The sequence below is a fragment of the Coregonus clupeaformis genome, unplaced genomic scaffold, assembly GCF_020615455.1.
Source record: "Coregonus clupeaformis isolate EN_2021a unplaced genomic scaffold, ASM2061545v1 scaf0265, whole genome shotgun sequence".
In the NCBI taxonomy this organism is placed as follows: Eukaryota; Metazoa; Chordata; class Actinopteri; order Salmoniformes; family Salmonidae; genus Coregonus; species Coregonus clupeaformis.
This window is the reverse complement of record NW_025533720.1, coordinates 32,456-55,606: the sequence shown is the minus strand read 5'-3', so window position 1 is coordinate 55,606 and position 23,151 is coordinate 32,456. Positions and strand designations below refer to the sequence as shown.

At 44.3% G+C, this 23,151-nt stretch overlaps 1 pseudogene; it reads left to right on the top strand.

Annotated features, from left to right (window-relative positions):
* The first annotated feature begins 9,455 nt into the window (after positions 1-9,455).
* The window catches only part of LOC121562687, a 35,801-nt pseudogene continuing 22,105 nt past the window's right edge, over positions 9,456-23,151 (top strand).

Genomic DNA, 23,151 nt, shown 5'->3' with positions numbered 1-23,151 from the left:
GAGTCGAAAGCGTTGGCCAGGTCGATGAAGACGGCTGCACAGTACTGTCTATTATCAATCGCGGTTATAATATCGTTTAGGACCTTGAGCGTGGCTGAAGTCCACCCGTGACCAGCTCGGAAACCGGATTGCATAGCGGAGAAGGTACGGTGGTATTCGAAATGGTCGATGATCTGTTTGTTAACTTGGCTTTCGAATACTTTCGAAAGGCAGGGCAGGATGGATATAGGTCTGTAGCAGTTTGGATCTAGAGTGTCACCCCCTTTGAAGAGGGGGATGACCGCGGCAGCTTTCCAATCTCTGGGGATCTCAGACGTTATGAAAGAGAGGTTGAACAGACTAGTAATAGGGGTTGCGACAATTTCGCGGCTAGTTTTAGAAAGAAAGGGTCCAGATTGTCTAGCCCAGCTGATTTGTAGGGGTCCAGATTTTGCAGCGCTTTCAAAACATCAGCTGTCTGAATTTGTGTGAAGGAGAAGCGGGGGGCATGGGCAAGTTGCAGCAGAGGGTGCAGAGTTGGTGGCCGGGTTAGTGGTAGCCAGATGGAAAGCATGGCCAGCTGTAGCAAAATGCTTGTTGAAATTCTCGATTATTGTAGATTTATCGGTGGTGATAGTGTTTCCTAGCCTCAGTGCAGTGGGCAGCTGGGAGGAAGTGCTCTTATTCTCCATGGACTTTACAGTGTCCCAAAACTTTTTGGAGTTAGTGCTACAGGAAGCAAATTTCTGTTTGAAAAGTTAGCCTTTGCTTTCCTGACTGCTTGTGTATATTGGTTCCTAACTTCCCTGAAAAGTTGCATATCACGGGGGCTATTTGATGCTAATGCTGTACGCCACAGGATGTTTTTGTGCTGGTCAAGGGCAGTCAAGTCTGAGGAGAACCAGGGGCTATATCGGTTCTTAGTTCTGTATTTTTTGAATGGGGCATGTTTATTTAAGATTGAGAGGAAATTACTTTTAAGGAACAACCAGGCATCCTCTACTGACGGAATGAGATCTATATCCATCCAGGATACCTGGGCCAGGTCAATTAGGAAGGCCTCCTCGCTAAAGTGTTTTAGGGAGCGTTTGACAGTGATGAGGGGTGGTCGTTTGACCACGGACCCGTTACGGACGCAGGCAATAAGGCAGTGATCGCTGAGATCCTGGTTGAAGACAGCTGAGGTGTATTTAGAGGGTGTGTTAGTCAGGATGATATCTATGAGGGTACCCATGTTTACGGATTTAGGGTTGTACCTGGTAGGTTCGTTGGTAATTTGCGTGAGGTTGAGGGCATCTAGCTTGGATTGTAGGATTGCTGGGGTATTAAGCATATCCCAATTAAGGTCACCAAGCAGTACAAACTCTGAGGATAAATGGGGGGCAATCAATTCACATATGGTGTCCAGGGCACAGCTGGGGGCTGAGGGGGGTCTGTAGCAAGCGGCAACAGTGAGAGGATTTTTAGAAGTAGAAGCTCAAACTGTTTGGGCACAGACCTGGATAGTATGATAGAGCTCTGCAGGCTATCTCTACAGTAGATTGCAACTCCACCCCCTTTGGCAGTTCTATCTAGACGGAAAATGTTATAGTTGGGGATGGAAATTTCAGAATTTTTGGTGGCCTTCCTGAGCCAGGATTCAGACACTGCTAGAACATCAGGGTTGGCAGAGTGTGCTAACGCAATGAATAACTAAAACTTAGGAAGTAGATTTCTGATATTTATGTGCAAGAAACCAAGACTTTTGCGATTACAGAAGTCATCAAATGATAGCGCCTGGGGAGTAGGAGTGATACTGAGGGCTGCAGGGCCTGGGTTAGCCTCTACATCACCAGAGGAACAGAGGAGGACTAGAATAAGGATACGGCTAAAGGCTTTAAGAACTGGTCTTCTAGTGCGTTGGGTACATAGAATAAAGGGGGCAGATTTCCGGGTGTTATAGAAAAGATTCAGGGCATTATGTACAGACAAGGATATGGAAGGATATGAGTAAAGTGGAGGTAAACCTGAGCGTTGGGTAACAATGAAAGAGATAGTATCTCTAGAGGCATAAATTGAGTCGGTCTCTGAGTGTATGGGGGGAGGGACAAAATAGCTATCTAAGGCAGGTTTAGCTAGGCTGGGGGTCTACAGTGATATAGTACAATTAGAAATAACCGAAACAACAATAAACTAACCATGTTTGGGCTGAGGCTAAACATAAACAGGATGTAGTACCGTAAAAAGGAACAGTCCAGCAGATATCAGCTGTATAGCTGAGTTATCATAAGGTCCGGTGGTGAAGCACTAGTGAGTAAGAGGGTTAGCAGGGGCTAGTAAGGGCTAGCAGATGGATGGAATCTTTGTGGTTAACGTCGTAACCACATCAGACGATTTAGTCGGCAGACCAGTCGTGTAGGATCGGCGGGGCTTCGTGTCAACACTAGGTGGTCCCGTCCGGTTGACAGAGAGGTAGATAGCCGGGAGATGGGCCTAGCTCAGGATGATTAGCTAGACCACAGCGTCCGTTTTGTTGTAGCCAGCTGGTAGCGATGAATCCGGAGTTAAAGGTCCAGTTATTCAGTGATTCCGGCGGAAAAACTGATATGTTCTGGGTCGATAACGCGCTGTGCAGACTGGCCGAATATCCGGTGATCAATGTCCAGTGATTAAAATTAATCCCGCGGAAAAAAATCCAAGGTTCTGGGTGAAACACCGCTGGCTGTGGCTAATAGCAAGTAGCTAGTTCAGTAGCTAGTTCAGTTTAGTGAGTAAGAGGCCACGAATAGAGTGTGCTAGCGGGCCAGGGGCTAGCAGATGGATGGAATCTTCGTGGTTAACGTCGTAACCACATCAGACGATTTCGATCGGCAGACCAGTCGTGTAGGATCGGCGGGCTCCGTGTCAACACTAGGTGGTCCCGTCCGGTTGACAAAGAGGTAGATAGCCGGGAGATGGGCCTAGCTCAGGATGATTAGCTAGACCACAGCGTCCGTTTTGTTGTAGCCAGCTGGTAGCGATGAATCCGGAGTTAAAGGTCCAGTGATTCAGTGATTCCGGCGGAAAAACTGATATGTTCTGGGTCGATAACGCGCTGTGCAGACTGGCCGAATATCAGGTGATCAATGTCCAGTGATTAAAAATTAATCCCCGGAAAAAATCCAATGTTCTGAGTGAAACACCGCTAGCTGTGGCTAATAGCAAGTAGCTAGTTAGCTGAAACTGGCTAGCTAGTTTCAACTGGAGATTCTGGATTCTAGACAAAGGTAAGTCAACAATAGAATCTGTTCCACATTGAGTGAGGCGGGTTGCAGGAAAGTATATTTTCTAGAAGGATGAAAAGTCTGATAGGGAAACATGTACGAAAAATACAAAAAAACAGGGTATTTACAGGCTATTTACAGACACACGACAGAAACAGGACTGCACTACTTCGCCATCTTGGAAATGATTGCCAACAAGGGTTTTGCCACCAAGTACTAAGTCATGTTTTGCAGAGGGGTCAAATACTTACAGTGGGGAAATAAAGTATTTAGTCAGCCACCAATTGTGCAAGTTCTCCCACTTAAAAAGATGAGAGAGGCCTGCAATTTTCATCATAGGTACACGTCAACTATGACAGACAAATTGAGAAAAAAAATTCCAGAAAATCACAGTAAGTATTTGGTCACCTACAAACAAGCAAGATTTCTGGCTCTCACAGACCTGTAACTTCTTCTTTAAGAGGCTCCTCTGTCCTCCACTCGTTACCTGTATTAATGGCACCTGTTTGAACTTGTTATCAGTATAAAAGACACCTGTCCACAACCTCAAACAGTCACACTCCAAACTCCACTATGGCCAAGACCAAAGAGCTGTCAAAGGACAGCAGGATCATATCAAGGATAGCATCACAAATGAATACATAAATACCCCTTGAAGCTTGAGTCCCCAGCACCAGGACTGAGAACCACTGCTCTTCATTGGGACCTCTTCATCTGCAGACAGGCTTTCGCAGCTCTCTCTATCTGAGGACAGAAAACATCACAAGAAACAGACTTCATTATGCTCAAATTAGACAGCACTGAATATGATGTTACTGTTATCTCCGTCCTCAACTCTAGGGACGGGAACTACACAAAAGTACCTTCCCTTTCCAGAATAGCCTGCTCTCTCACTTTGACAGTTGCGTTGGGGCTTCCATCCTTTCACCCTCCTCCGTGGCTGTTCGCTAGCTACCTACAAATGCATTTGGAGTTTGTTTTTTTACAATGATAAATATATAAAGATAGCTAGCTAATATGAAGTTAGGTAGCTGGTCAAATTTAATTCACTTAGCTATCTATCTATACAGTTTGTAAAGTTGGCTAGATAGCTAGATAGCTACATTAGCAGCTCATTTGAGTTAGCCTGCACTGTAGCTAGTTAGCTAATAATGCATCAGGTTTTTTTTGTTTACATTTTCGAAATTTACTTACTTGAATATGTTCTCCCAGCCATGTAGACGATTGGAAACAGGGCAGCAAAGTTTGTTTGTCACCAGAGCGGTTTAGAGCATATAACTAAAAGAAACGTCCTCTCACTGTCAACTGCGTTTATTTATTTTCAACAAACTTAACATGTATACATATTTGTATGAACATAACAAGATTCAACAACAGACATAAACAGAACAAGTTCCACAGACATGTGACTAACAGAAATGGAATAATGTGTCCCTGAACAAAGGGGGGGGAATCTAAAGTAACAGTCAGTATCTGGTGTGACCACCAGCTGCATTAAGTACTGCAGTGCATCTCCTCCTCATGGACTGCACCAGATTTACCAGTTCTTGCTGTGAGATGTTACCCCACTCTTCCACCAAGGCACCTGCAAGTTCCCAGACATTTCTGGGGGGGATGGCCCTAGCCCTCACCCTCCGATCCAACAGATCCCAGACATGCTCAATGGGATTGAGATCCGGGCTCTTCGCTGGCCATGGCAGAACACTGACATTCCTGTCTTACAGGAAATCACGCACAGAACGAGCAGTATGGCTGGTGGCATTGTCATGCTGGAGGGTCATGTCAGGATGAGCCTGCAGAAAGGGTACCACATGAGGGAGGAGGATGTTTTCCCTGTAACGCACAGCGTTGAGATTGCCTGCAATGACAACAAACTCAGTCCGATGATGCTGTGACACACCGCCCCAGACCATGACGGACCCTCCACCTCCAAATCGATCCCGCTCCAGAGTACAGGCCTCGGTGTAACGCTTATTCTTCGACGATAAACGTGAATCCGACCATCACCCCTGGTGAGACAAAACCGCGACTCGTCAGTGAAGAGCACTTTTTGCCAGTCCTGTCTGGTCCAGCGACGGTGGGTTTGTGCCCATAGGCGACGTTGTTGCCAGAGATGTCTGGTGAGGACCTGCCTTACAACAGGCCTACAAGCCCACAGTCCAGCCTCTCTCAGCCTATTGCGGACAGTCTGAGCACTGATGGAGGGATTGTGCCACATCTGCAGTCCTCATGCCTCCTTGCAGCATGCCTAAGGCACGTTCACGCAGATGAGCAGGGACCCTGGGCATCTTTCTTTTTGTGTTTTTCAGAGTCAGTAGAAAGGCCTCTTTAGTGTCCTAAGTTTTCATAACTGTGACCTTAAATGCCTACAGTCTGTAAGCTGTTAGAGTCTTAATGACCGTTCCACAGGTGCATGTTCATTAATTGTTTATGGTTCATTGAACAAGCATGGGAAACAGTGTTCAAACCCTTTACAATGAAGATCTGTGAAGTTATTTGGATTTTTACGAATTATCTTTGAAAGACAGGTTCCTGAATAAGGGAGGTTTCTTTTTTTGCTGAGTTTATTTACCTGTGAATAAATTCATGAAATGGAGAATGGATTAAACTATTTACCCATTTAATAACCAGACCTTCATAAGAACTTGCTATGCTGAATTCTTGACGCACAATCGAATGTGCTGCATATGCTGCCACCACGCCCACAAGCGAGCCACTCTATGCGGCCGAAGCGGCACGCTGCAATTTACTGGGTGCTAGTGTACACAAGCCGTTAGAAAAAAACGTACCTCCATTGACAGTCCATCTTAATTCATGGCAGTATTTTATTTAGAAAGATGTTAGGTGACTTGGTGAGAGGTGTCAGTAGCTTCACGGCTCTTATCACCCCCATAGTTCAGCATCACCACCACTTATCACCCCCATAGTTCAGCATCACCACCACTTATAACCCCCATAGTTCAGCATCACCACCACTTATCACCCCCATAGTTCAGCATCACCACCACTTATAACCCCCATAGTTCAGCATCACCACCACTTATCACCCCCATAGTTCAGCATCACCACCACTTATCACCCCCATAGTTCAGCATCACCACCACTTATCACCCCCATAGTTCAGCATCACCACCACTTATCACCCCCATAGTTCAGCATCACCACCACTTATCACCCCCCATAGTTCAGCATCACCACCACTTATCACCCCCATAGTTCAGCATCACCACCGGCACCTCCACTAGCTAGTAGGGCTACTATCGAGTCAGACTCAGTGGGAGAGGGAGAAGGGGAGCTGGGGGAGGGGGCAGTGCCTCCACCGACCAAGTGCTCGGAGCAGGTGCAATTTGCAGTTCAAGAACAAGCAAACGTATAACCCCTGGCTTGTCATGCAGAATTCAAAGTTGGGCTGTACAACATGCAAAAAGGTAGGGAGCTTGGGTCTAGAAACGACTGGAGGGATTAAACTAGCAAAATAGTGGGTGGAATGGACAGTAAATTAACATCCTATGTCTCAGACATAGAAAACAACAACAAAGAGCCCTCAGAAAAAAGGTTTTTTGAACATTCCTGAATCAAGGCGCATTTGGTGGCAGCAAGCCTTGTAGACACGGCTAAAGAGGACACCCAGGTTAAAACTCAAAATGAACAATAAATAAATAGACACTAACCAGAACAGCCTTAGAAGGAGGCTAAACATCACAGCCACAGGCCCGCTCATGGCTTGGAGACGTCACAGCCACAGGCCCGCTCATGGCTTGGAGACGTCACAGCCACAGGCCCGCTCATGGCTTGGAGACGTCACAGCCACAGGCCCGCTCATGGCTTGGAGACGTCACAGCCACAGGCCCGCTCCTGGCTTGGAGACGTCACAGCCACAGGCCCGCTCATGGCTTGGAGACGTCACAGCCACAGGCCCGCTCCTGGCTTGGAGACGTCACAGCCACAGGCCCGCCATGGCTTGGAGACGTCACAGCCACAGGCCCGCTCCTGTCTTGGAGACGTCACAGCCACAGGCCCGCTCATGGCTTGGAGACGTCACAGCCACAGGCCCGCTCATGGCTTGGAGACGTCACAGCCACAGGCCCGCTCATGGCTTGGAGACGTCACAGCCACAGGCCCGCTCCTGGCTTGGAGACGTCACAGCCACAGGCCCGCTCATGGCTTGGAGACGTCACAGCCACAGGCCCGCTCATGGCTTGGAGACGTCACAGCCACAGGCCCGCTCCTGGCTTGGAGACGTCACAGCCACAGGCCCGCTCATGGCTTGGAGCAAGAAGTTGACTCTCAGGAGTTAAATGGACTTGACCATGGGGAGAGTCATTGTGGGAGGTTTTGAAAACTAAGTTAGGACATTTTTCTGCCTTTACCTTCACAGCACAGAACACGTTTGGAATCTGAATATGTGCTTCATATTATCACATAGGCAGGAGGCCTATATATTCTCAAATGTGTGTTCTGCTGTAGCCTACATTGATTTATTTTATTTGAAGTTATATTCCGATATTGTGATATTTGTTCTACTGCTACATTGATGTCTTGAAAATTATATGAAATTGGGGTCTTGTAAGCCCCACAGCTGAGTATGTGTCCATATGGCGGGTGTTCTGCAGTGACGTGTAAAAATGTTGCTGTACATTGATGTCTAGAAAATTAGGCTATAAGAAATTGGGTCTTGTGTAAGTGTAACGGGGTAATGAAGTTGTTAAAATCCTGCATAAAAATGGGTATTATGCCACCTCCTGGTAGATGAGTGTCAAATACGCTCAGTGATAAAGGTCTGGGATTCTGGGTGGTCCACAGCACATTTATGGAGAATTGCTGTGGGGGAGTTGAACATTGAATTGTCCAGGGTTAGACATGTATGAAGTTGACATTACATCATAACATCCACCTTTTACATCGTACATTAGCAATTTATGTTATTAATAACTACTGTTGTTGGTTTGGCGTCAAAGAAGCCACTCTTTATATGATATTTGCCGAATCTCAGTTTTCCATGTGGGTTTTATGCTAGCTAAAGTTCCCTCTTTGAAGTTGGTAGCTAACTCGAAGATGCATCTTCTTTAGGAGTGATATTTATATCCTACTGATCATTCATCCATACTGTGTGTCCCATCATTGCAGCTTTGGAAATAAATTAACTACCTCCAGACGTGACGCTTGGCAATCCCGTGTCCTCAGATCAGTGCAGATGAAGGAAATTAGATCGTGAGATTAACCGGTTTTAGAGTAATTACATGATGCATAGGAAGTGTAGTGTACTGTTTTTAAAACTCTGTTTCTGTATATACGAATTACAAATCAGCCTTAAACTAGTTAAATCATGTTTGTAGTCTATTGCATAGTTACAATGTGTAACCATTGATGTCCCAGGACCAGGATTGGTAAACACTGTTGAAGTGTATAATTGTAAACCATACATGCAGACACAGCATCAATCAAAGACTGGAGTTTGATACTCCTGGTATTGGATACGACTGAAAAATAATGTCTCACAGACATTCTTACCTGAACCACACCTTTATTTGCCAAGGTAGAGTACATGATCAGTGAATATATTCAATGTAAAGGCTACAATGTGGGGATGTCATGCTTGGTAATAACTAACCCCCCCTCCCGGACCTCAACACCACTCCCTCCCTCCCCCCTCCCCCCCTCCCTCCCCCCTCCCTCCCTCCCTCCCTCCCTCCCTCCCCCCCTCCCTCCCCCTCCCTCCCTCCTCCCCCCTCCCTCCCTCCCTCCCTCCCTCAGCAACAGCCTGTCTCACAGCCTGACAGTCAGCAGCAGGTCACAGTGAAATATATATTTTTAAGAGAAATGCCTTGACGGCCGCCGTGCAACTTAGAAATTGGCCAAAAACCCGCAACCCTCGACCAATACATTTTAACCCTCGACATCGTTTTCAAAGTAGCCCAATTTGGCGACAAGACCACATGGCAACACTGTTCATTTACAGTCATTGGAGGAGGGGCGAGGAGGGGCGGGGCGGGCGAGGAGGGCGGGGCGGGCGGCAAAGTTCTGCTTGTATCACGTGATGTTTCCTGCATGTGGGTTTCTACAAACCGGGGAGGAATGAGTGAGGCGGGGCGGGCGGCAAAGTTATCCAGCATGGGGTGTGTTTCTACAAACGGAGCAGAGTCACGTCACTGCCTGATCCTGCACTTGTGTCTTTAACCGTTGGACGCTTAACCGGTCAATATGAAGACTTCTTTGCCCTGCTGGTTGTCTACAATGTTAATGTACATCATCACTATAGGCGGTAAGTACGTTTGCTAGCTAGTACTAATGTGGATTTTGCGGTTGTAACGTTACTTTCTTATACACAGCATCTATAGAATGGAACAGGGCCCGGTTTCCCAAAAGCATCGGATAGGATCCTATGGTTCTAACGATAAACTTAGCCTTAAGATACTTATTGGAAACCGGGGCCAAATCAAAAGTTTACTTGTCCTTTACACAGATTTGCAGGTGTAACATTTTAATGTCATGGATGGTCAGTTGTTGCACCCATAGCTCTGTCTAACTTTTACATTTTTACATTACATTTACGTCATTTAGCAGACGCTCTTAACCAGAGCACTTGAGAGTGGTTACATTTCTTCAGTCCCCTTTCTTACCGAAACAGGAAACAGGAAATAGGCTTCGTTATTGTTTCAACAGCTGATTGCCTCTTTTAACAAATGTCTTCAGGTAACCTTTCAGGAGAGCTATTAAAGGCCCAGTGCAGTCAAAAATGTGATTTTCCTGTGTTTGATTTCCACACTGAGGTTGGAATAATACTGTGAAATAGTGTAAATGATGATAATGCCCTTTTAGTGTAAGAGCTGTTTGAAAAGACTGACTGAAATTTCAGCCTGTTTTGGTGGGATGGAGTTTTGTGATTCCATGGTGACATCACCATGCGGTAAATTAGTTAATAGACCAATAAGAAAGAGTTCCAAACCTCTCTGCCAATAACAGCTAGTTTTCAGTTTCCCCATCCCCACTCAGTCCACTCCCAGACAGTCCTAGATACATTCTTGCTTGAGAAATTGCTCTTTGCTAAGATTCTATTTTTGTTTATTTTTGACAATTTTAAGTGAAAACAATCACTGTAAGGTACTTAATTGTTACCCAGAAATGATTTGATAATGAGCTAAAAACGGCTGCATTGGACCTTTAAAACGTGGCTCCTGAGGTACCCTTGTATAAAGCTCTCACTAAAGAGAGATCAGCTGTCTGTGGGAAATGCAGCCTTTTCCGTATCTGGGATTGATTCAAACACCCTTGATCAACTAATCAATAAACCGATTATTCTAACTGATCCCTACTATTAATGAGATGGTTTTAGAATGTAAGTTCAAATTTGTAGGACTGCTAATGCTAGTCAATGTTCATAGACCATTTCCTGGTTCAAACTGCCTTAGCTGTTGTGGGAGTCACTGTCAACCTGCTCATCATTCAGTAGGCCTGTATCTTGCTTTGTCTCAAAGTATATCACTCTGTAATCTGTTTCTTCTCAGGGACAGTTCAGGTTGCTGGTTCTGCTGAGCCCATTGTGGCCTTAGTTGGCGACATGACGTCATCCTGCCTTGCACCCTGAGACCCACCGTTAGCGCTGTGTATCAGACAGTAGAATGGCAGAGACCTGACCTAAAACCAAAAGAGGTCCATCTTTACAGAGATGAGAAGGACGACCTTGCGCTCCAGAATCCATCATTCAGGGGAAGGACGTCACTGTTTAAAGAAGAACTAGAGGAAGGCAACGCTAGTTTAAAGCTGACCAGAGTGGAACTCTCTGATGCTGGAAACTACACCTGTTACATTCCACTGTTGGACCACCAGAAAACCACCATTCAACTCATTGTTGGTGAGTCAACACACCTGCTGACCACCCAATCCCCCTTAAGAGACAGATCACATGAAATCAAGGGTGAGTTCAATGTCAAGTCCATTGCATGATGAGTATTAGTTAGATAGATTGGTTAGCCTACATGCTAACCTTAATAGTGTGATAACCCCAGCTAATTCAATGTACAATGCTGTGAGTCCTTGGAAGTTACTTTTTGAATTTTAAGGTCCATAAGTATCAGCAAACCCTTGTTATATTTAAGCAATAAGTCACGAGGGGGTGTGTCATATGGCCAATATACCACGGCTAAGGTCTGTTCTTATGCACGACACAACCTGGATATAGCCATTAGCCGTGGGATATTGGCCATATACCACAAACCCTGAGTTGCCTTATTGCTATTATAAACTGGTTACCAACTTAATTATTTTATTGTCATACCCGTGGTATATGTGGTATAACATTATAAACAAGGTGGTTTGAGCCCTGAATGCTGATTGGCTGAGAGCTGTGGTATATCTCTGTATCTCTATAGGTGCAGCGTCTCGACCAGTAATCTCCATTGAAGGAATCAAAGGTGATGAGGTGGTCCTGCGCTGTGAGGCTGAAGGCTGCTACCCAGAGCCTGTCATGGAGTGGTGTGACGTTCATGGACGTGTCCTCCCTGCTGCTGGACCTCCAGAGACATCCAGAGACCGTGAAGGCTGCTACACTGTGACAAGCCATGTCATCGTCCCGAAACGGACAACAACACGTTCACCTGTCGGGTTCAACAGCCGGAGATCAAACACATGAAGGAGAGACGGGTTCATATTCCAGGTGAGGGTCTGTTTTGGATATTTGAAAGAAGGCACTATCGGTAAAAAATGTCCTGTTGTTTAAGTCATTTCATGTGTAATACGCATTAGGTATTGTAATAATTCTACATCCTGTGTTTCAGATCAAATGTTTCCCTACGCAGTGCCAGTCCTCGTGGCTGACAGGTCTTGTTGCAGCTCTTGTTGGAGTTGCAGTTGGAGTTGCAGTTGTAGCTGGAGGTCTCTACCTGTTGATAAAAATAGGGATATTGACCATCAGCATGGTAAGTCATGGGAGTTACTTCCTGGTGTGGTAGTGTCATCTGGTGGAGGTCTAACTGCGCTATATAAAACAACCTAAAGAGAGAGGTAATTCATGTCTGTCTACATCAGTGGTCACCAACCGGTCGATCGCGATTGACTGCTCCATCTCCAAGACATTCCTAGTCGATCACCAAACATTTCTGTAAAACTCCTAACGATAAAGTATTGTGTTCCTATTTATTTTATGTCTTTGGTGCTGTTTGCAGTAGGTCCACTTGATTCAGCAGCCCTGGTGCCGGGAAGGAAAAGTGTTCCCATTTCATTTGTCTGAAGGTAGAACTCCGCCTACCCGGCAGGTCCAGAGAGCAAATCAAGTTATTCAGCAAACATCATCATGATAAAATAACATTTTACTGATGAGGAACTTGATACATATTGGCGAACGCTCAACATCAGTTGAATAAGGCCGGTGCCAGTAAACGTCGGCAAAAAAACGTAAATTGATGCCATTATCATAGTTACAGTCACCAACCCTCTGGATAACATGAAAACAGCCTAACCAGCTCTGCTAGGGTGAGTAGAATGGTCAGAGTGAGTTGTTCTCTCATTTTTGTCTGGAAGTAGCCAACCTTAGCCTGTTAGCTTGGGTGCATGACAACAGTTGTTAGGTCAGAAAACTGAGATAAACGCTACTCCTCGGCCAGAGCGTCGCACTATGGCATTCCAGAGTGAATTTACCAACACACCCAAAGTTCACACCAATGATTTATAGATACACTAGATGATTTCCAGGGGTCGCTGTTTTGAAGCCCCCGCGCCTCCATCTTGGCACTCCACTCTTTCTCTCCACATATATATATATATATATATATATATACAGTACCAGTCAAAAGTTTGGACACACCTGCTCATTCAAGGGTTTTTCTTTATTTTGACTAGATTTTTTACACTATGAAATAACACATATGGAATCATGTAGTAACCAGAAAAGTGTTAAACAAAAAAATATATATATTTGAGATTTTTCAAATATCCACCCTTTGAGGTGGAGAGAGAGTGAGATAATCAAAAATGAGAGAACAACTCACTCATTCTTCCCCTTTCTGTTATATAAATGAAATCTCCTTTCTTCCTCTTCTTTCTTTATCATCTATTTCTCCATTCTCCTCTCTCTCTCTGTCTCTCTCCATTCTCCTCTCTCTCTCTCTGTCTATCTCTCCCCTCTCCATTCTCCTCTCTCTGTCTATCTCTCCCCACTCCATTCTTCTCTCTCTCTCTCTCTCTCTCTCTCTCTCTCTCTCTCTCTCTGTCTATCTCTACCCTCTCCATTCTCCTCTCTCTCTCTCTCTCTCTCTCTCTGTCTATCTCTCCCCTCTCCATTCTCCTCTCTCTCTCTCTCTCTCTCTGTCTATCTCTCCCCTCTCCATTCTCCTCTCTCTCTCTCTATCTCTGTCTCTCTCTATCTCTCCCCTCTCCATTCTCCTCTCTCTCTATCTCTCCTCTCTCTCTCTCTCTCTCTCTCTCTCTCTCTTTCTCTCTCTCTCTGTCTATCTCTCCTCTCTCGCTGTCTCTCTCCCCTCTCCATTCTCCCTCTCTCTCTCTCTCTCTCTCTCTCTCTCTCTCTCTCTCTCTCTCTCTCTCTCTCTCTCTCCCTCTCCATTCTCCTCTCTCTCTCTATCTCTCCTCTCTCTCTCTCTCTCTCTCTCTCTCTCTCTCTCTCTCTCTCTCTCTCTCTCTCTCTCTCTCTCTCTCTCTCTCTCTGTCTATCTCTCCTCTCTCTCTCTGTCTCTCTCCCCTCTCCATTCTCCTCTCTCTCTCTCCCCTCTCCATTCTCCTCTCTCTCTCTCTCTCTCTCTCTCTCTCTCTCTCTCTCTCTCTCTCTCTCTCTCTCTCTCCCTCTCCATTCTCCCTCTCTCTCTCTCTCTCTCTCTCTCTCTGTCTATCTCTCCCCTCTCCATTCTCCTCTCTCTCTCTCGTCGACACTTAGTTCAACACTTTTATTAGACATAAAATGAGCGTTTTTCCTACTCTGCTACAACCAGCACTGCAGCTGCAATGAATGAGTAGCAAAGTGTCTGGCTAAGTTTGAGTTTGTTATTATTAGCGGCTTGTGTCTTTTTTAATATTTCGAGGAATATTTCACTTTCTCTGGTCATAGGAGATCAGATGCAGGTCATCAGTCAGCCTCACCGCTGCTCTCTCCCTCCCCTCAGACTGACCATCAGATACAGGTCATCAGTCAGCCTCACCACTGCTCTCTCCCTCCCCTCAGACTGACCATCAGATACAGGTCATCAGTCAGCCTCACCACTGCTCTCTCCCTCCCCTCAGACTGACCATCAGGTCATCAGTCAGCCTCACCACTGCTCTCTCCCTCCCCTCAGACTGACCACAGAGCAGTTTTTAATTGGTTAATGTTGCTTATGTTTTTTCAGTCATGTTTAAAAGAGAATCTGAGGGGTAGATCTCGGCCTGCTTTTTCACTCAAAGTGATCTTGACTCAGAAAAGGTTGGTGACCACTGGTCTACATGGTCAAGAGGTTGAACAGAGGACTTGACTACATAGTAGATTTCACCAGTCCAGGGATGTGAAACACATACTTAGTTGACTGTGTTCATGTGACGTGTTAGACGGTTCTGTTTCAAGTCCTGTCTCTCATCCATTTAAACAGGAACCTTGGACGTCAGTAATGCAGAACCCTTAATGAAGATGAACAAGGAGACGACGAAGAATGAGGAAGATGAGGCCGGTGAACCCAGTCTGTCAGAGGTTTAAAAGATTGTAAAATATCTAATTTTATAATAATAGTATTATATGCCATTTAGCAGACATGTATGGACGGTCCCAGGAATCAAACACACTATCCTGGAGTTACATGCGCTACCAAGGACCATGCTTGCCTATGACTATATAGGACAATGCATCGCTATATTTACATGTTAGTCATTTAGCAGAAGCTCATATCCAGAGCGACTAGGGTTAAGTGCCTTGCTCAAGGGCACCGACAGATTTTTCACCTAGGTGGCTCAGGGATTGTAACCAGCAACCTTTTGGTTACTGGCCCCATGCGCTTAACCACTAGTCTGCCTACCGCTCCATATATAGCATTATGTCGTCAGCATTTGTTGTTGCATCCGCCATCTTTGGTGTCGCTTAGGTAGTCTGTAATATGTGCTGATTTATTCATTTATTTGACAGGGACAATGCATTTTAATAGTAAAAGCACCAGCTATTGCGTACAGAAGCAATCAAAGCCTGGCTGAGTTGGAAAGAGGGAGACTGTTTTGAATTGCCGGGGTCGCGGCAGAGGTCATGCGTAGGGAGTTGCTGAAGGGATATTCTGATCAGGGTCTTCTCAGGTGCTAAGATTTGTCTCTGGGGTCACGATGACCTCTCACTGTGCCAAAGAGGGGCATTGTAACTTCCCTGCCAAAATCACCAGGTGCTCCTCTATCCTGTAACTTTGCCTTAAAGATAGACTAGCCTGTAATCTGCAGTTGGGTTGAGTTGGTGAGGGTTAGTGTTTCTCAATCTTGGTCCTGGGGACCCAAAGGGGTGCACATTTTTATTTTGGGAAACAATGGAACAGTATCTAACATATGGAAACCACATGTTTGACTCAGTTCCATTGATTCCATTTCAGCCATTACAATGAGCCTGTCCTCCTATAGCTCCTCCTACCAGCCTCCATTGACTGGGTTAGAGAGTAATGATTTTGGACCTTTCGGAGGAGACGGGAGACGTGAGGACAACGGGTCTGTAGTGTTTGAGTTCCCATGAAGAGATGGTGGATACACTGCCTAGAGTCTCTGTCACTGCAGCGGATTTCCGGAGAAGTCGTTTTGAAAATCAGCGTGAAAAAGAGCGCCACCAACTGGTGGGGGTGATAGAGGTGCCGGTTTAGATACAGTGCCTTCGGAAAGTATTCAGACCCCTTCCCTTTTTCCACATTTTGTTACATTACAGCCTTATTCTAAAATTGATTAAATAAATAAAAATCCTCATCAATCTACACACAATACCCCATATTGACAAAGTGAAAACAGGTTTTTAGAATCTTAAGCAAATGTATTAAAAATAAAAACTGAAATAGCTTATTTACATAAGTATTCAGACCCAGATCTGGGGAAGGGTACCAAAAAAATTCTGCAGCATTGATGGTCCCCAAGAACACAGTGGCCTCCATCATTCTTAAATGGAAGAAGTTTGGAACCACCAAGACTCTTCCTAGAGCTGGCCGCCCGGCCAAACTGAGCAATTGGGCGAGAAGGGCCTTGGTCAGGGAGGTGACCAAGAAACTGATGGTCACTCTGACAGAGCGCCAGAGTTTCTCTGTGGAGATGGGAGAACCTTCCAGAAGGACAACCATCTCTGCTGGTCTCCACCAATCAGGCCTTTATGGTAGAGTGGCCAGACGGAAGCCACTTCTCAGTAAAAGGCACATGACAGCCCGTTTGGAGTTTGCCAAAAGGCACCTAAAGGACTCAGACCATGAGAAACAAGATTATCTTGTCTGATGAAACCAAGATGTAACTCTTTGGCCTGAATGCCAAGCATCACGTCTGGAGGAAACCTGGCACCATCCCTACGGTGAAGCATGGTGGTGGCAGCATCATGCTGTGGAGATGTTTTTCAGCGACAGGAAGACTTGTCAGGATCGAGGGAAAGATTAACGGAGCAAAGTACAGAGAGATCCTTGATGAAAACCTGCTCCAGAGCGCTCAGGACCTCAGACTGGGGCGAAGGTTCACCTTCCAACAGGACAACAGCCCTAAGCACACAGCCTGGCTTCAGGACCAGTCTCTGAATGTCCCCATCCAACCTGAAGAATGGGAGAAACTCCCCCAAATACAGGTGTGCCAAGCTTGTAGCGTCATACCCAAGAACTCGAGGCTGTAATCGCTGCAGTTTTTAAAAAAATGTTTAGTACATTTGCTAACATTTTGTGTGTAGATTGAGAAGGTTGAAAAAAATGATTTAATCCATTTTAGAATAAGGCTGTAACGTAACAAAATGTGGAAAAAGTCAAGGGGTCTGAATACATATTTAAGGTAGATTTTATTTTCTCTGTTATGCTGTATGCACTGACATGCATGATTGTTGATGTTCAGGGAATTAAAGTGTATAATGCGCACCACAGCAGCTTTAACTCAGACAGCAGTGTCTAACCTACTGTAGCTGCTGGTAAAGTCATTCAAAGTAATTCAAAGCTTCTACTTTATCACTCAGGATGGAACTTTCCAGTGCTACTATTTTTGACGTAATATTATTAAAACAAAATCAGAACACTCCATAGAACAATAGTCTATGTATTTTCTACCATTTGTATTTCAAGTGGTGTAAAATACTTCAGTAAAACTAATTTAAAGTACTACTTAAGTCGTTTTTTGGGGGGTGTCTGTACTTTACTATTTATATTTTAGACTACTTTTACTTTACCACATTCCTAAAGAAAATAATGTACTTTTTTACTCCATATATTTCCCCTGCCACACACAAGTACGCATTACATTAATACTTTTAGTTTTGATACTTAAGTATATTTAAAACCAAATACTTTCAGACATTTACTGAAGTAGTATTTTACTGGGTCACTTTTACTTGAGTCATTTTCTATTCATGTATCTTTTACTTTTACTCAAGTATGACGTTTGGATACTTTTTCCACCACTTTATTTCTTTACTCCTTATTTATTTCTTAATTGCGCGAGTGGCATCGTTTTACAAATTCAGTTACAACCGGAGTTTAAGCACAATAGTTAACAGCAATTTTTTATTTAATGTGTAGTTTGGTGGTATACGGGGTCCCCCTGGAAAAGAGACCTGTCTCAGCACTGACTTCCTGTCAAAATAAAGAATGTGAAAGAAACTTTAATTTGGCTCCATGGTTTGTTTACTGTTACTGTTGCTTTTTGAGCTCCAGTCATCGATTATCTGCAGATAAATTATCACAACATTCTCTGAAGATGGTATTCCTCAATGCAGGAACTATATATAGAGAGGAGAGCGCCTCATTCTGGTCCACGCTCATTTTTTCAGTGTGTAAATGTTTTTGTTTTTTTGCAGGCCATCTAATTATTTGGTAAGGTAAAAATGTATTTGAGCTCTTATCAGGAGTCGACTGTAAATCATCACCTCCCAAAATAGTCAAACAATATCATGAATGAGTAGAATTAGGTGAAAGTGGATGAGAAATACTATTGGACAGATGGAAACAAATGTATCAGACGCCGAGACAAGACCGAGACACTTATGTGGTCTCAAGACCGAACTCCACTGCTTCGTCCTAATGTAAGCTGAATGCATTGGATACAAAACAAACACTGTCATATTATAAAGGAAAACATGTCCAATGTAATTATATGCACGCATATCAAACAGGAATATACATTAAATGTATTTCTCCTTGCAGGGGATTAGACATATGAACTGCAGCCTGCCCAAGCCTCAAAACCAGAACCGTGGGGGAGAAATCAGCACTTGTCATTCTTCAGAATATTTTTTACATTTACATTTACGTCATTTAGCAGACGCTCTAATCCAGAGCGACTTACAAATTGGTGCATTCACCTTATAGCCAGCGGGATAACCACTTTACAATTATAATTATTTTGTATTATTTTTTTGTGGTATTATTATTTTTTACTTTTTTTTTATTAGATTTTTTATTTTCGTTTGTTTTATATATATATATATTGTTGTTTTTTATTTTATGTTTTTTGTAATTATTATTATTATTATTTTTATATATTATTATTTTATTTTTTGGGGGGGGGTAGAAGGATTACTTTTATACTATCTACTACCATGTATAATAATAATATAATATATATATAATATGAACACTTATTGGTTTCCTGTATCTGTGCATGAATCCTTAGAACACAGTCCATTGAACACTTATTGGTTTCCTGTATCTGTGCATGAATCCTTAGAACACAGTCCATTGAACAAAATAAGTCATCCCCAAGTGAGGGACATCAAGAAGACGAACCTCCAACACTCAAAAGCTTGTTCGGTACATGAAGGCTCATGACAGTCACGTCTGTTTGTTCCAGACCCTTACTGAACACTTAATTAAAGACAAGGCAGAGGACAAAGTCTACTTCAGGAGAAACCCTGACAAAAGAGGTACTGCTCCTCCTCTCCATGCCAGACGCAGGATGGAGGCTGCTTACTTCTATCCAATCCCGTCTGACCAACGCTCTACAACCAGCGGCTCATCCGCTTCCAGTGGCAGTTTTGAATCCATCGATAGACTGGGCCGACAGGGTAAGAAGAAACGACTACCGGAGGCAGAGGGGACCGTTCACACGGTCCCAGAACCCACGGGACTGAATGTCTTTCATTTATCAAGCAAGATATTGAGCCCTGTCCATGTCTCCTTGCTTAATAAAGGGTTATCTTTTGTGCCTACAACTCAGATTTCGATGTTAAGGGGAGACATGTTAGCTTTTAGAAACATCAGTTTAAGGGAATACTTTAGCTCCCCACATCGTGATATTTCAACTGAACATTTAGCTTGCTCACCTGCACATACTCCGACTCCTTTTTAGAAGTAAGAGTTATTTTGTACCTCCAGCCAATCGCAATCACTCTATTGAGACATATTGCAGACTCGTTGAAAAAGATGGCGTTCATCTCCTGAAGAACAAACATGAGTACATATCTTTCCATAATTTACCTAAGGATAAAAACAAGCTTTGCTTGATTTACAATCAGCTACGTCAGTCCTTACCCTCCCTGCTAATAAGGGTGGGTCGGTTGTATTCATGGCCAGGACAGTTTATGTAAATGTTATAGACAACTGCTTGACAACACCTTCTACAAGAAACGGAGAAGTGACCCCACTGCCCAATTTCAGAACACTATCTTTACTGTCCTAGATGGGTATTTAAGTTATTTGCCGAAATTACACAAGAATGTTACAAAACCTCCAGGGCGTCCTATTGTAGCGGGCATTGATGCAGTAACGGCCCCTTTATCGACTTTTGCTGACTTTTTTATTAGACCAGTCGCTTAACAGCTCCCCTCCTTTGTAAAGGACACCAGCAGTATGATCTCTATTATTGAATCTCTTGATCCTCTCCCTGAGAATACTTTGTTAGTTACTTTTGATGTTGTGTCGTTATACACGAATGTTCCTCACGAGGGCGGTATTGAAGCCATGGGACATTTTCTTCTGCGATAGTTTTGTCAGATGTTACTATGGTATACTGAATTACAAGCATTCCATATGTGTCAAAGGCTCTTATTGACAATTACATTACGTTTTATGCAAAGAGTCAATATTTGCATTGTTGACCCTTCTTTTTCAAGACCTCTGCAATCTGCCCTGGCATGCTGTCAATTAACTTCTGGGCCACATCCTGACTGATGGCAGCCCATTCTTGCATAATCAATGCTTGGAGTTTGTCAGAATATGTGGGTTTTTGTTTGTCCACCTGCCTCTTGAGGATCGACCACAAGTTCTCAATGGGATTAAGGTCTGGGGAGTTTCCTGGCCATGGACCCAAAATGTTGATGTTTTGTTCCCAGAGCCACTTAGTTATCACTTTTGCCTTATGGCAAGGTGCTCCATCATGCTGGAAAAGGCATTGGTCGTCACCAAACTGTTCTTGGATGGTTGGGAGAAGTTGCTCTCGGATGATGTGTTGATACCATTCTTTATTCATGGCTGTGTTCTTAGGCAAAATTGTGAGTGAGCCCACTCCCTTGGCTGAGAAGCAACCCCACACATGAATGGTCTCAGGATGCTTTACTGTTGGCATGACACAGGACTGATGGTAGCGCTCACCTTGTCTTCTCCGGACAAGGTGTTTTCCGGATGCCCCAAACAATCGGAAAGGGGATTCATCAGAAAAAATTACTTTACCCGAGTCCTCAGCAGTCCAATCCCTGTACCTTTTGCAGAATATCAGTCTGTCCCTGGTGTTTTTCCTGGAGAGAAGTGGCTTCTTTGCTACCCTTCTTGACACCAGGCCATCCTCCAAAACTCTTCGCCTCACTGTGCGTGCAGATGCACTCACACCTGCCTGCTGCCATTCATGTCGTCTGCGTAGCAATGATAGGAGAGACCATGTGAGGATATGACAGAGCCAAGTGACTTGGTGTATAGAGAGAATAGGAGAGGGCCTAGAACTGAGCCCTGGGGGACACCAGTGGTGAGAGCACGTGGTGTGGAGACAGATTCTCGCCACACCACCTGGTAGGAGCGACCTGTCAGGTAGGACGCAATCCAAGAGTGAGCAGCGCCGGAGATGCCCAACTCGGAGAGGGTGGAGAGGAGAAGGGGGAAAGATGTGCAGATGTGATGCTTGGCATTCAGGCCAAATAGTTAAATCTTGGTTTAATCATGTGCCTTTTACTGAGGAGTGGCTTCCGTCTGGCCACTCTACCATAAAGGCCTGATTGGTGGAGTGCTGCAGAGATGGTTGTCCTTCTGGAATATTCCCCCATCTCCACAGTGGAACTCTGGAGCTCTGTAAGTGACCATCGGATTCATGGTCACCACTCTGACCAAGGCCCTTCTCCCCCGATTGCTCAGTTTGGCCGGACGTTTCTGCTTTTCTAATAACCACTTTCTGTGTTCTTTGTTTGTGCTTTTCTAATAACCAATTTCTGTGTTCATGCAAGTGACTGATTGAACGAATCCTTACTCTCAGTATCTGCAATTTGGCAGTACGCCCAGACCCTTGTTTTGAGAACGAAATATATCTCAGTTTCAAGGTCTCAGCTTAGAGAGAAGAAGCCTCGTGAGGTATGAACCATCATATACATGAACCAGTATTGGTCGGTCACATGAATGAAGCAAACGTGAATGATGAATTAATTATGAATGATGAATAAGTTAAATAATATGCCATTTAGCAGACGCTTTTATCCAAAGCGACATACAGTCATGCGTGCATACATTTTTTACGTATGGGTGGTCCCGGAGATCGAACCCACTACCCTGGCGTTACAAGCACCATGCTCTACCAATTGAGCTACAGAGGACCACAAATATATAAATCATACAAATATAACTTGTCTGCAGTATATAAGAGAACTAACGGGACTGCCCCGGAAGAGCTCCTGACAGACGTGGTGCATTAAGTTTGTTGGAACCTCTCCAGCATGCTGTTAATAAGAATGATTAATTTAAGATTGACTTCGAGTCTCATCTGAACAGTTGATGTTGAGATTGAGATTTAAGATTGACTTCGAGTGTCCCTGTCACGGTTTCGGCCGAGGCGGCCCCTTCTCCTTGTTCGGGCAGGCTTCGGCGGTCGTCGCCTCCGGAGTACTAGCTGCCACCGTTCGATGTTTCTTGTTTGATTGTGTAGAATTTCCACAACAGTGGTTCCAAACTTGGTGGTTTAAGAATGATGGAGGCCACTGTGTTCTTGGGGACGTTCAGTGCTGCAGATTTTTTTTGGGTACCCTTCCCCAGATCTGTGCCTCGACAGAATCCAGTCTCGGAGCTCTACGGACAATTCCTTCGACCTCATGGCTTGGTTTTTGCTCTGACATGCACTGTCAACTGTGGGAGCTTATATAGACAGGTGTGTGCCTTTCTAAATCATGTCCAATCAATTGAATTTACCACAGGTAGACTTTAAGTTGTAGAAACATCTCAAGGATGATCAATGGAAACAAGATGCACATGAGCTCATTTTTGAGTCTCATATCAAAAGGGTCTGAATACTTACAGTACCAGTCTAAAGTTTGGGCACACCTACTCATTCAAGGTTTTTTCTTTATTTTTACTATTTTCTACATTGTAGAATAATAGTGAAGACATCAAAACTATGAAATAACACATATGGAATCATGTAGTAACCCAAAAAAAGTGTTAAACAAATCAAAATATATTTTGCATTATTCAAAGTAGCCACCCTTTGCCTTGATGACAGCTTTGCACACTCTTGGCATTCTCTTAACCAGCTTCATGAGGAAATGTTTTTCCAAAAGTCTGGAAGGAGTTCCCACATATGCTGAGCACTTGTTGGCTGCTTTTCCTTCACTCTGCGTTCCAACTCATCCCAAACC